This window comes from Aedes albopictus, chromosome 1 (assembly GCF_035046485.1).
Source record: "Aedes albopictus strain Foshan chromosome 1, AalbF5, whole genome shotgun sequence".
Classification (NCBI taxonomy): Eukaryota; Metazoa; Arthropoda; class Insecta; order Diptera; family Culicidae; genus Aedes; species Aedes albopictus.
The window spans coordinates 230,612,823-230,626,946 of record NC_085136.1 but is presented as its reverse complement, the minus strand read 5'-3'; the positions used below and the strand labels follow the sequence as shown (position 1 = coordinate 230,626,946).

The 14,124-nt window shown below is 43.4% G+C and overlaps 1 pseudogene; it reads left to right on the top strand.

The window, feature by feature from the left end:
• Positions 1-499: 499 nt before the first annotated feature.
• On the top strand, positions 500-12,896 carry LOC109430689 (tribbles homolog 2-like; annotated as a pseudogene).
• The last annotated feature ends 1,228 nt before the right edge of the window (positions 12,897-14,124 follow it).

Below are 14,124 nucleotides of genomic sequence, written 5' to 3'. Positions count from 1 at the left end.
CACCAAACATCAGCACATGAATGGAATATGTTCATGACCGCATTAGCCAGTGACAACATCATCCACGGAAATAAACCCTCATAACATTCAAGGGATACAACGTCATCTCTGCAACGAACGTACCCGTTGGGTACATTCAGACACAAGAGTACCTAGTACTCTCGGATACGAAAATGCCCAACAGGTATGAACAAACCTATATACCCATAAAGTCAGTACCCGTAGGGGTAGGCACCAAAAGTGGGTACCCCGCGTGGGTACCAAACATAGCTCTCGGGTACGTAGGTACCCACCAGGTATGAACAAACTAGTATACCCACAAAGTCCATACCCAGGATGGGTACAAATAGTAGCCATTGGGTACATACAAACATAAGAGTACCTAAAAGATACTTATACATGACAAATTGAAAAAGTCAAGCATAACAGCCAAATAGACGAAACATGGAGGTAGTCTGGGAGTCCATGAGCGGATCGAAGCTGAGCGTCTTTGACGTTCATGAGGGACATCGGCATCGCCCGACCGATTTTCCGGGATCCGTCTCGAATTGGGAAGGCAAATAATGATGAGGAGGTCGAGGCGTTAATGGAAGTTGACGAGGTCAACGGCGTCCCGATCCTGGCACAGCCTCATCGGAACAAGAACGCGAACAGATGTGTCATCAAATCGCCGGGCTGGACCCGGTAAGGATAAAGACATAGATGACGGAGCAGGGGGTGACCGGAGTAGAGCCGTGGCGGTGACACTGGCACGTTCATCCTCAGCTTCACATCCAAGCCGCCAGTCTGTTAAAGTAGGCCCGCTTAAAGTACCCACGCACCACTACATCCCGAGGCCGATCCTGTGCAGACAGTGTTTCTGCTATGGACATACGGGGGAGGAATGCGTAAACAAGCGGGCCTGCCCAAAATGTGCAAGGGAACACGACGGGCGCTGTCCGGGACAACCAAAGTGCGGAAACTGTTTGGGAAAACACCTGGTTTCCTCGTCATCTAGGATGACGAGATATCATTATTGTTCTTGGTCCATCAGTCAACCCTGTATCGTATTCAATCGTATTTCTTCTGGCGGATAGCCTTCTAAGAGCTTCTAATCCTAAGGGGGCATCCTGATTTGGGCAACAATTCAAGACCGTCACAATTTGATGTCCGTGTTAGGGGACGGCTTGCGTGTTTTGTACTGGATCGCTCCTGAAATGTTTGAAGCGCTACAAATGCACATTAAATTTCAGGGAGAGATGTACAAACCTTAGTATAACATACAAAATAAACAAAATGTTTACAACAATTTACAAACAATTTACAAACGTAACACACTCCAGGCAACAATTGAAGAATTTTCCATGAATTTCACTCTCAACTATATTACAAACGTACCACTCTACATAAAAACCATTTACTACAACACATCCGAACTGGTTCCCCAGCAAGACTCGTGGATAGGGGTCCGACGATGACGGAATCATAAAAGTAATTTTTGATTCCATGAATTCTATGCATGGTTCTACCTCTCCAAACCATACTTTTATGAATCTGGTGGTAACGCATCAGGATCTGCATCCAGGTTTATGAAAAATATTCCTGGCTTCATGAATGCTTCTCATGATCCCAGCTTATTTTATCATAGCTTCATGATTATATTTTCCATTTTTGCTCGTCGAAAACCAAAACAATAACGAGTACATAGCGTTATGAGGAAATCAATCATAAAATCATAAATTATAATCATGAAACCATAAAATATATCGGGAAACTATATGAGTCATATTCATGATCTTGGTCATGGATTTTTCCGTGTAGTTTATGAACTGCCTCAAAATGATATGCGTGCAATTTAATTTCGCATGAATTTTACATTTATTTCCAGAATATAACACCGTCATACATAAAGTCATGTAAATATTCTCCGTTATTTTAATTCACATTTGTAAAGTTCTCATACTGAATACATTGCTTTTACTTGGCCCAAAGTAACCCCCACAATGAATTATTTGTACTACAGCTCGAATAAACTATATTTTCATGCAAAATAGCATACAAACAGCTCAGTGTATACCGCGAAAACAGCAATTCATTACATATTCAGTGTTATTCTATTATGTACGCATTTTAAAACAACGATATTGTACACTACGCCTAACTATAAAATTCACATCACGTTTTCTTAATGGAAAATTAACTAAATGTGACTTTTTTCTGCATCGGATGGTCAACGCAAGTTATAATTAACATTTACTATTCACTTTTTAATAATCACTTTGATAAATGTTAGTATTTTGAGCGAAACATCTTTCCTGATTTTTGGCTCATCCTTCATCCTGGGCTTCCCCGCAAAACCGCCAAAGATGGTGAAAGTGGGTCCACTCAAGGTGGCCACACAACCCTTCGCACCACGGCCCATACTTTGCAGAAAGCGCTTCTGTTATGGGCAGGCGAACAAGGATTACCTCCCACTACGGCGAGGGACACTGGTCGAACCGGAGAAAGGTGTTGCGGGCCCCTCGGGGGTCTCCCCAGCACCGCCCAAACGCCCGGTGACAGTGGTGCTGGGAAGCGAGTCGGATGACTCGGCAGCGCAAAGCGAACCTTGCAGTAAACAGCATTTTTCGCATGAAGTAGGTGTAGTGCGTTGGACCGTTAGTTACCTACAGAAACAGAATACTTGCATGGAATATAACAAATATTTACAAAATGGAATAACCATAAATATGTGCCGAAAAACCACCTACACCAGCATGTCCAAAGACAATAAAAAGCGAAAGGTGAGAACACCTCACTGGGTGCTACAGTCCACTTCCCGGCAAGCCAACCGGTGAAGGTTATGGACGGAGCGTGGTTGTTGAGGGCCGTCAACCAAGAATCCAAAGGACGGTCCACAATAGAGGTGGCTGAGCAGCAGCAGCGTCCACTAAGTCGAACATAAGCAGGGACCTGAAAACGGCCTTGCTTCGACTCCTGTGAAGGAGGAAGTGCCCCAAAGTTTACTCAAACGGAGGTCTTCTCCTTCGCAGGTAGTCCGAGCAAAGTGGATGCGACTGCTCGCGACAAATGGGACAAGCACTCGCAGAAGCGAGCGAGGCAGCTGTCTGGCGGTGCCCGAAAAGCCAGGCGAATAATTACTCCGTAAGTCGGACTCCAGCCAGGGTTCCCAGAAAGCACGGAAGGTGTAACAAAAACAAAATATTACAAAGCAATGGCATATCAAGGACATTTAGAACCTTGGAAATGTTCGAATTAGAAACATCACAAATGGACACAACGCGACACAACACATACATACATGTGCCCTGTCATCCAGATGGATAACACCTTCCGATTAGGATGACGAAGTTTCATCTATTGGTTTGGGTCCATCAGTCATCCTGGAATTGTATTTTAGTTGGGAGTTTGCCTTTTAGTTCGCAGCATCTGTTACTGCTTTAATTGCTTATTTTTGCCTAGGAAAACCAATCCTTATCGAGCATCCCGTTTCGGGTTTCGATACTTGAGCTATATAACTTGAAGTTCGTGGCAGGGAAAGGTTTACATCTCTAGTACTTGACCGCTGCCCGAAACGGCCTGAAAGTTGGCAATCCACATAGGATTGCATTTCATGAGCCTCTATACTGTCAGAACCCTGTAAATGTGTATTAAAACTCAGGGAATATTTACAAGTTGAACTACAACATGAAACACAAAGAACGCACGAATATAAAACTAATACCTAACACATTTAACAATAATTCTGTCTTAGCTATGTAACAAATATTTAAGTAACACAATCCAACGTTTGAGCAAGAATTTTTCGTGAATCGTTCACCGATTCACGATAAATTCAGCTCTCCTATGCTTCATAAACTTCATAAACAATAGGGTTAAGGCCATATACTCAACACTACGATAAAGATAACTCTACCTAAACTCAAAACAAACCAAAACGAGATATGTTACCCGAGAGCCACAATGCTTCCCAGAAACGTAGCGGTGAACAGGACTAACAAGTCCCCAGAAAACACCTCAAGTAACGAATAAATCTTACCTAAACTAAAATTTGCTTTCATGGACGTGCACTTTTCCACAAAAATAAAATGGCCTTAAAGCTGTCGTTTTAAGGGTACCTGTACAAGAATCGAGTACTAATTTACGACACAGAGATAGGTCGGAAGAGCTATCACATAACCTCAGGAGTCCCGCAAGTTTCCATCCTGGGTCCGGTTTTATGGAATATGCCATGTACGACGAGGTGTTGAGGTTAGAGTACCCAGTGGGAGTGAAGATTGTCGGATTTGCTGACGACATTACGCTCGAAGTCTTCGGTGAATCGATCGAGGAGGTGAAGTTGACTACCGACCACTAGATTAAGGTTGTTGAAACGTGGATGAGGTCCAGGTAACTGGAGTTTGCACATCACAAGACTGAGGTGACGATTGTGAACAACCGGAAGTCGGAGCAGCAGGCGGTGATCAGTGTAGGCGATTACACTTCGTCAAACACGAACCAATCGTTTCGTCGACTCCGTTCTACGTACCCGATAGCGCTCTCGGCTGCGTTGTTGATGGCTATTTTGACTGTACTCCAGCAGTCCTCTAGAGGGTCTACATCGACTCCTACCTCGAGATTCTGCGCGTATGCGGTGGCGACATCCGGTTGCTTCCTTCCTTTTAGATCGTACCGGGGCTGCCGCCGCTGTTGTACATTGTTAATAACGGAGAGCTTTGGGCGCAGTTTGACCATCACCAGGTAGTGATCAGAGTCGATATTGGCGCCACGATAGGTCCTGACGTCGACAATGTCGGAGAAGTGCCGTCCATCAATCAGAACGTGGTTGATTTGCGATTCCGTTTGTTGTGATGTTCTCCAGGTGTAACGATGTGGGAGGATGTGTTGGAAGAAGGTGCTACGATTGACCATGTTTTTGGAGGCGGCGAAATTGGTGAGGCGTAGGCCATTTTTGTTCGTCGGCTGGTGGGCGCTGAACTTTCCAATCGTCGCACAGTGATGCGAGGGCGGAAAAAAAATCGAAAAATCAACTTACGTATTTTGATTCAAATGTATTTTTTCATTTTTTCTCGACATTTGAATAGTCTATTTTCAAAATTTGGTGCTGATTGAACGAAAATTGATTTTTTTCCAGAGCTTTAAAGTGGGTGTAAATCATACTTAAAATTTAAGCTCCCATATAAAATGTATGGAAAAACAAAAACAAACTTCCTTCAAGTATGAGCACACATTTGTACACATTTGACGCTATATTCATTTTGAAGATTTTTTTGTCAGCTTTCAGAAAACCTAGGGGTTATTTTGCGCAAACTTGCGCAACATATGTTTTTCGGCAATGAAACAACTAGAAAGCCCTTATGTTGAATGACATTTGACCTCCTGCTTATAGTTAGCGTATTGCTTTACTTATTTTGAGAATAAAAGGAGATGCATGTATATCTTCAAATTGTTACGATTGTATTGCTTTCATTTCTTATCTTTTATCATTCCACTTTTTATTTTCAAGGCTCAGACGTCATGAAGCTTTACGGAGCCATGCAAGCAACTCATACATAGACGAGAGGTCAATGGGAAAACATCTTTATATCTAATTTATTTCCAACATTTTCTCAAATTCTACATTGAAGAAGTTCCTATTCATTTGTATCGGCTCAGCTACGCATAACAGAGCCGATGTTTTTTGTAGAATGTTAACATTTTTATGTGTGAAAAGTATTTTAGTTATTGTAGTCTGTGTTCGATTTATGACCGTTCCAGAATATTTTCGTATTTGAAATTTCAATTGCGATGGTGTTCCTTTGGGCCCTGTTTCTTGATTTTCTCGAAGTAAAAAGGACCAATTTTAATTAGAAAGCATGAAATGACCCTAATATTCAAATCCGATCTTTTGATAAGTTGGTTATCAACCAGCAAAAGTTTGATATTCACGCAAAACGTAACGCGTGGAATGTGTCAAACGCCAAAAAAGGTTAATTGGCATAGACAATTTTCAGTAAATAATTACGGAAGTCTTTAAAGAACTTTAATTGAAGCTGATGAGCAGATTTTGTTGAAGCTGGGACGTTACGCCAATAAATAGAAGGAAGTTGTTTTATCGAAATAGTGAACCCACGTATCTAAAATGAAATAAAAAAAAATACTTGAACTCATAAATCCATGTTAAATATGTCAGGTTTTGTAATTGTTTGCATTACACACTTCTGGTAAACTTTTCTTATCCTGTGTGAGTAATTACATGCTTTTGTTTTTCTATCGGATATTTTGCCTAATTCAGATAGATCCTAATTTTCACCACTCCCACAAGCATTAACCAATAACTCTATGCTCTGGCTTATTTTACCGGTAGCTGTTCATAAATATTTCTTTACAATATTTTTTAAGTATTGATTCAACATTTTTTTGTGTTCATGAATATTAGAAATTTATGGAAAATATAAATAAATACATAACTAAGTACTGGTACGAAATTGTTTTACTTGGCTCAAAAGTGTAACGGTCAAACGAACTGGTTCTTCTGATCATTTAGGAGAACTTCATATAGGAGAACTTCAACGTTTTTCAAACTGAACAATAATTCATTTTAACCGATTCATAACTAAGTTGGTTTTAGCCAGTTTGCAAAATTATTTAGTTTCGTTGATCTGTCATTCTTTAAAAATAATAATGTTTTTTACACTGACACTGCACAGGCGGAACTTTTTTATTCTTTTCAAAAGTTTATCGGATAAGTGAACCGGCTTTCCTTATCACTTATTTAGGTCCTATGTTTAATCGTTCATAAAAAAAAATAACAATTATCAAGCTGGACAGCAAAATTAATTAACCGGTTTATAAATTATTGTTTTTGATTAACCGGGTCTCAAAATTATCTTTTTTTTGTCGAATGGGCATCCATTTACTAGTGGGATGAATTTCTTGTTTTTACCGGTTCGAAAATGAACCGGTTTTCCAATTCACTTATTTTATTTTTTGTGGAAGGTTAGCTATAAGAAGTAATTATAAAACAACTATCCTCAAGAGATATACTGTAATTATTTAACCGGTTAAAAATAGATCGGTTAGACAAAATGGTTCAACAAATAATGCATTCTCCACTTGTTTATCATCATAATGTATAGAACATAGCCATAATACCAGTTGAACGAAATCCTTGATTTTACCGGTTCAAAAGTGAACCGGTTGAGCAAACCGGTTCGCAAAATAATACATTTTATTCATGTTTAATTTCCCATGAAAATACATTAACGATTTCTAATCGGAATTATAAAATATTTGTTACCGGTTCAAAAATAAATCGGTAAAATAAACCGGTTCGGCGAAATGAACATTTCTATTGTACTATTCGCTTCTCACTCAAAAAAAATCTGTTATCTCCATTGGTTCCCTTTTGGACGTTGGAGGGTAAAAAACATTCCCAAATTGTCCACTTCCCCAGGGGAACCAGGATTCCGGAACGGTCCTGAAAGTGGCCAATGTGGCCCATAGGAAGTCAACATGACTTCTAGTTAACTTATTCTAATAAATAATAAAGTTTTTATAAGCTTTGAACGAATATTATGCATGTTAAGACTTTTTGCCACCTTTTGTACGGAGCCGCATCACTGTGCGTCGGTCTGAATTCCTCCTCCTGACCTACCTGATCGTTTAGGTCTCCTATGATGATCTTGACGTCGTGGTTTGGGTAGCGGTCGTACTCGCGTTCGGGCTGCGCGTAAAATGCGTCTTTGTCATCATCAGTGCTTCCGAAGTGAGGACTGTGCACGTTTATTATGCTGATGTTGAAGAATTGGCTTTTGATCCTCAACCTGCACATTCTTTCGTCGATCGGCCACCAACCGATCACGCGCCTCTCCATGTCGCCCATCACTATAAAAGCTGTTCCCAGCTCACGTGTGTTGCCGCAACTCTGGTATGATTACCTCTAAACGTTCGCACCATAGATCCTGTCCCACACACCTCCTGCAGCGCTACGATTCCGAACCCGCGGTCCTTCAGTATGTATATCGGCGAGTATGCGAGTGCTCCCGATGAAGTTGAGAGATCTCCAGTTCCACGTACCGAGCTTCCAATCGCAAGACCCTTTTCGTCGCTGTGGTCGTCGCCATTGGTATCGGTTCGCATTCTTCTCTTGTTGATTTTCCGGTGCTAGTCTTTTTTACGGCTGGCTCGCAGGGCCTGACACCAACCTACTAACCCAGGGTACTGGGCTTACCTTCTCGGAAGCTACGAGTTCTGCATTGGCATTTCCTCTAACTACAGTGCTAAATAGCTTGGCTCAAGCATCAATCTCCGTCGGTGGTGGTGTTTTAATGGGCGCTCAGAAGATAACCTTATGCCTGTGCTTCCACTCTCACATCTTGCTTCAATCGTAAGGCGAAAAAAATCTAAAAGTAAGCTGCAAAACGGGGAGTCGAAAGTGAGATTGTCCAACATAGCTTGGGCCCTCACACGTTCCTACCTCATGCTTCCACGAGTCAAGTGTTGACAAAGACCGCCAGCGGCGCCAGGTAAGAGTTAAGTGCTTAGCTGGTAGTGCAGCCTGCTTTGTTGTCCTCCTGACTTTATCTAGATTGAGGAGGTATGTCTCGAGTGTCTGATCACCAAGGCTCAAACAGCGTCTGTTTTGGCATTCAGCGGCTGAGTATGAAATGCTCCTTCACCGGAAGCTATACATAAGGTGGCAGCCCCACCACGGTAGATAGGGGACTTTAGGCCAACAACCTACTGTTTCCGAAACCCAAATAACCGTTACATAAACCGAAAATGAAAGATTACGAACTGATTCAACGGCAACGATTTTTAGCGCGAAACAACGGACAAGCATTGGATTTTTTTTTTCCTTCTAAACCATAGGGGGGTAATCTGCTTAACAGACACCCTAACAGAAGGTTAGGGTAGTGTAGGTCTGACAGGCCGTCTTCTACAACAAAAGTAAAATCCAGGACTACTCTCTCCTCGTACCCACTAAACCATTCCTATGGTCGCCAAACCCTACGTCTCTCCGGAACCACCAAGAAGGTATTGCTTCAGAGAGAGCAGCATTGGAATTTGGAATGTATTAATTTTAGCCCAGCAGGGTAAACTGGCACAACTAGCCAATGAGGCATGCCGTATGAAGCTTGAGATCCTAGGACTGAGCGACGTCTGTTGGCCGAACTTTAGAGAACACAGATTGGCGTCGGGTCTAATTCTGATATACCTTGGCCTACGAGGTGAACACGCTCCTCGCCACCGTGGAGTTGGTTTCCTGCTCAGCGCTTACGCCCACGCTGCGCTCATGAAGTGGGAACCTAATAATGAGAGGATAATTGTAGCCAGATTCAGAACACGGGTTTGAAACCATACCAAGATCCAATATTACGCGCCAACCGATGCTGCCGAATTGCAAGATAATGAGAACTTTTACAGTCAACTGAATTCTGTCGTGGACATGGGCGACTTCAATGCGAAGAATGGTTCCGACAACTCGGACTATGGGCACGTCATGGAACGCCATGGTCTCGGAGAAATGAGCGAAAACGGAGAGCTGTTTGCAGAGTTTTGTGGCAACAATGACATGATGATTGAGGGATCGCTCTTTCCTCATCGACCAGTGCACAAAGCGACACGGGTTTCCCGTGATGGCGTCACGGAAAATCAAATCGACCACATCTCCTCTCTCCTCTTCTTGGCGTAACGTCCTCACTGGGACAAAGCCTGCTTCTCAGCTTAGTGTTCAATGAGCACTTCCACAGTTTTTAACTGAGAGCTTCCTCTGCCAATGACCATTTTGCATGTGTATATCGTGTGGCAGGCACGAAGATACTCTATGCCCAAGGAAGTCAAGGAAATTTCCTTTACGAAAAGATCCTGGGCTGACCGGGAATCGAACCCGTCACCCTCATTATGGTCATGCTGAATACCCGTGCGTTTACCGCCTCGGCTATATGGGCCCTTAATCGACCACATCTACATCAGCCGAAAATGGACGGAGCCTTCTTGATGTGCGGAACAAACGTAGTGCCGACATTGCGTCCGACCATCATCTCACCATCGGTGAGATCCGACTGCGCATTGCTAGGATTTATCGACAGGAGGAAAAAATCGGACGCCGGTTCAACACACGCCGACTGGAAGACGCTGCGGTGAAAAGGTCCCTAGTCGAGGAACTAGAGAACCGTGCTGCGAATATTCCAGAAGGTGAAAGCGTAGAAGATCAATGGAGCGCCATCAAAAACTTCATCGCCACCTGGGAGAATAATTTAGGTGAGCTACGCACCCGAAGAAAACAATGGATCACAGATGATACCTGGAGGAAGATAGAGGTGCAAAGGAACGCTAAAGCCGCGATAGAGCGAGCGAAAACACGAGGAGCCGTAGCCGTAGCCCGTCAGCACTATTCGGCTCTCGAGAAGGAATTGAAACGCTCATGTAGACGGGACAAAAGAGCGTGGGCGGACTCCCTTGCCGACGAAGGGACCAAGATGAATACTACGAAGCCCGTTAAAGACACGTCTGGACAGTTACTGACCGACCCGGCTGACCAGCTGAAACACTGGTTTGAACACTTTGGAAACCTATTTCAAGTGTCGGCCACGCTATCAACACCTCAGCATGATTCGCCAAGGGTTCGACGCATTACCCGTGTCAACACTGAAGCTCCATCAGTGCAGGAGATAGAAACAGCCATCCGTAGCATGAATTCGAACAGGACCCCAGGGGTCGATTGCATATCTGCTGAGATGCTCAAAGCTGACCCCGTAGTATCCGCACAACTACTGCATTAATTATTCCGCAACATATGGGAAACCAAGACATTTCTGGCTGACTTGATGCAGGGCGTCTTAGTAAAGGTACCCAAAAAGGGTGACTGACTTCGATAATTGGCGGGGTATCATGTTACTGTGTATCGTTCTCAAAGTCCTCTGCAAAGTGATCCTTAACCGGATACAGGAGAAGATTGCCGCAACTCTTGCGCAGAGTACTGCACAACGGTGTTTTGTCCGATCCCATCCGGGTCGTTGCTGGAGTGAGGCGAGGATGTATACTATCACCGCTACTGTTCCTCATCGTAATCAACGATATCCTGGTAGGTGCGATTGACCGTGAACCAAATTGTGGATTCCAGTGGCAACCCATTACCGTGGAGCACCTAAATGACTTGAACTAACTGATGACGTTGCTCTCCTAGCTTAACGGCGCTCTGATATGCAGAGCAAGCTCAAGGATCTTGCCAATCGCTCCTCTGCGGCAGGTCTAACCATCAACGTCAACAAGACCAAATCGTTGGATGTATACACGGTCAACTCATCGGAGCATCGCTACTTTTTGTCGGAATTTTCGTCAAACTCATGGTTTTTCCGATGTATTTTTGAAAAATCTTTCGATCAAGCTGAAGGTTTGGTGAAAATTTCGATAAAAAGTATCGATATTGGTGAAGTAGTGATGCTGGTGTGGGTCCCCGAGCAATTCAGTGCAGATAGTGCAAAAAATGTAATCAAAAGAAAGATGGGAGACGCGACAAAAGCACTGTACTGTATTGGCATGTGTATTGGTGAAACTCATTAGTTTTTGGGGTAGATATTGTTAGAGACGGAGTAGTGATAGATAGAATATCATAGTGATTATAGCGGCTATCTAAAACGACTGAAACGATATTGTCACGACGATTCGAAGATAGTGCTCTTTGTTTGTGCGATAAAAAGAATGACGCGTGGTGGTGTAATTCAGTGAATCGTGTCAGTCAGTGAATCAAGTTTCCACTTTAAATGGAAAATAAGGATTCGTAAGCTCGCCGCAGCTGCAACAGAAAAGTTCATGTGCTAACAAAGTGTGTGACATCCGACACAATATCGTGAAAATAAGCACCAGGATGGTTCATTCGAAGAGTTGAGAACCTAGTTTGAGAAGCGTTCAGGTAGATTTGTTGAGCTGATAGGTTAGGTGAGCTCTTCGGAAGAAAATCCACTTATTTTAGTGTACATATTGTAGGATTTTAAACACGCTTCAGTTATCATTGGGGAATAGACGAAATCCTCCAAACGCGATAGATACGTTGAATAAAGCAACGGCCGCCACGGTCTCTAACGGTGTCGACTTCGGCCCGATTCTTTGCGAACAATCTGGTAACGGTATCAGCGAGCGGTACCACGACAATCCCCGGGACCGTAACATTTGTGAACCACTCCGGTACGGTCGCGTTAACCATCGTGGTCGCGGCTGTAGCTGCTCGGTGCCACGTCCACACGTCCACCGCCTAGAAAAGTGCTTTTACCATTAACAGTGTTATCAGAATCATCATCATCACCAACAGCGGCGCAGCAGCAACATGATATGCAACAACAGAGTGGAGATCGAAGCGGCCAAACATCTCGACCAATGTGACGCCGCTGTTGAATGCTGCCGTCCTGACGGAGCGCTCCCTGCTGCACGGCAGCGTCGAAAGTAATTCGCTGTATCGCTGCCTCGATATCAAAACCCAAAAAGAACTGGTTTGCAAGATTGCCAACAACCCTTGCTCGAATCTACTGACTGGATAGCCACCCATACGTTAACTAAATATCTGCACAAAGTGATTCAGGAAAAAAAAACATGGCTATTTTTTGCACCGTCACAGGGTGATCTCCACAAGCATGCCCGCATCAGGAAGCGGCTCCGAGAGCCGAAAGCTCGCCGGCTGTTCTGTCATATGTGCGAAGTGGTGAAAACGTGTCACGAGCACGGCATCGTACTTCGTGTTATCAAGCTGCGGAAGTTCGTGTACGCCAACAGTGACCTCCTGCAGGATAAACGGGACTGTCCTGCGTGCGCGTCGGCGGAAATCCTGAAACCGAACACCATCCCTCGGAATGGTCCTCTACACCATGCTGGTCTGAAGACACTCTTTCAACGACTCGGACCACACCTCGCTCTTCGCCTAGATCAGCCGCGACCAATAAGCTCGTTGAAACATACCCCGCTTATAACTCGATATTAGAGTGGGTCATCGTTTATATCGAAAAAAGGAAAATTCAATGGTTTCCCATCAGATCAAAGCTTTTTTGATTCCATTTCAGGGCCCAAATGAGTGTGCAAAATTTGGGCACGATCGGTTATGTCTACGTTTTGCGCATCGCATTTGAAGTTTGTATGGGGGTTTGCATGGGAAAACACACTTTTTCGCATTTCTCTCATAACGAGCTCAAATTTTTCTAAAACCATGTAACCGATGCAGTGAAAACATAGCCAAGGGTGTCCTGAAAAACTTTGTCGAAGACCGCGAAGTAATCTGATGCTTATGAAAAAAGTTATAGCGTTGGCATTACTTGGCGAAACAGCATGATTTTGTTGCTATTGTTATTCCTTTACATGTTAAAACACAAACACATGCATGCGGTTCGTTGGTTATAACTATTTTCACAAGCATCGGATCACTTTGCGGTCTTCAACAAAGTTTTTCAGAACATCTTTGGCTATCATTTTATAGTATCGGGTAAAAAGTTTCAGGCAAACTTTTTCAACTTATGACAAAAATGCAAAAAAAATATGTTTTTCCATACAAAATCCCATACAAATTTCGATTGCAATGCGCAAAGTGTAGACGCAACCGATCATGCTCATATTTTGCACAGATACTCAGAACCCGAAACGGAACCAAAAAAGCTTTGATCTGAGAAAACGGTTCTGATGACCCACACTACTCGATATGGATGTATACACTGCTGTGAAAATATCCTGTCCTATTTTCGTTTGCTAGGAGATTCCATGCCTGCACATGCACCATCTTATAATCCAATCGAAATTGTTTACGGAATCGCCAAAATAAAAATGCAACAATATTACAGAGAAAACAGTAGTCATGATTAGAAAACGTTCGTAGCAGAGGTTATGAATTCATTTGCTAACTTTAACATATCCAATTGATTCCGAATCAGTTGCTCGCTGTATCTCGTGTAGGTACGGCGCTCGCGACCTCAGCAGAACTCTGTCGGATCGCATTATTTCATTGGATAGCGATAGGTGTTTTCGGTGCTATTGTTCCCTCGGTATCTTTGTTCGCCGCCCGTGCGCGTTGTCGATTTCGCTTTCTGCTGTGCATATAGAGAGCAAAAGTTTGCACCATGAGTGATATGTTCATCGACACGGTCGAATTTCGTTTCCCGGACGATTCCCCCCGCCCGTCATGGG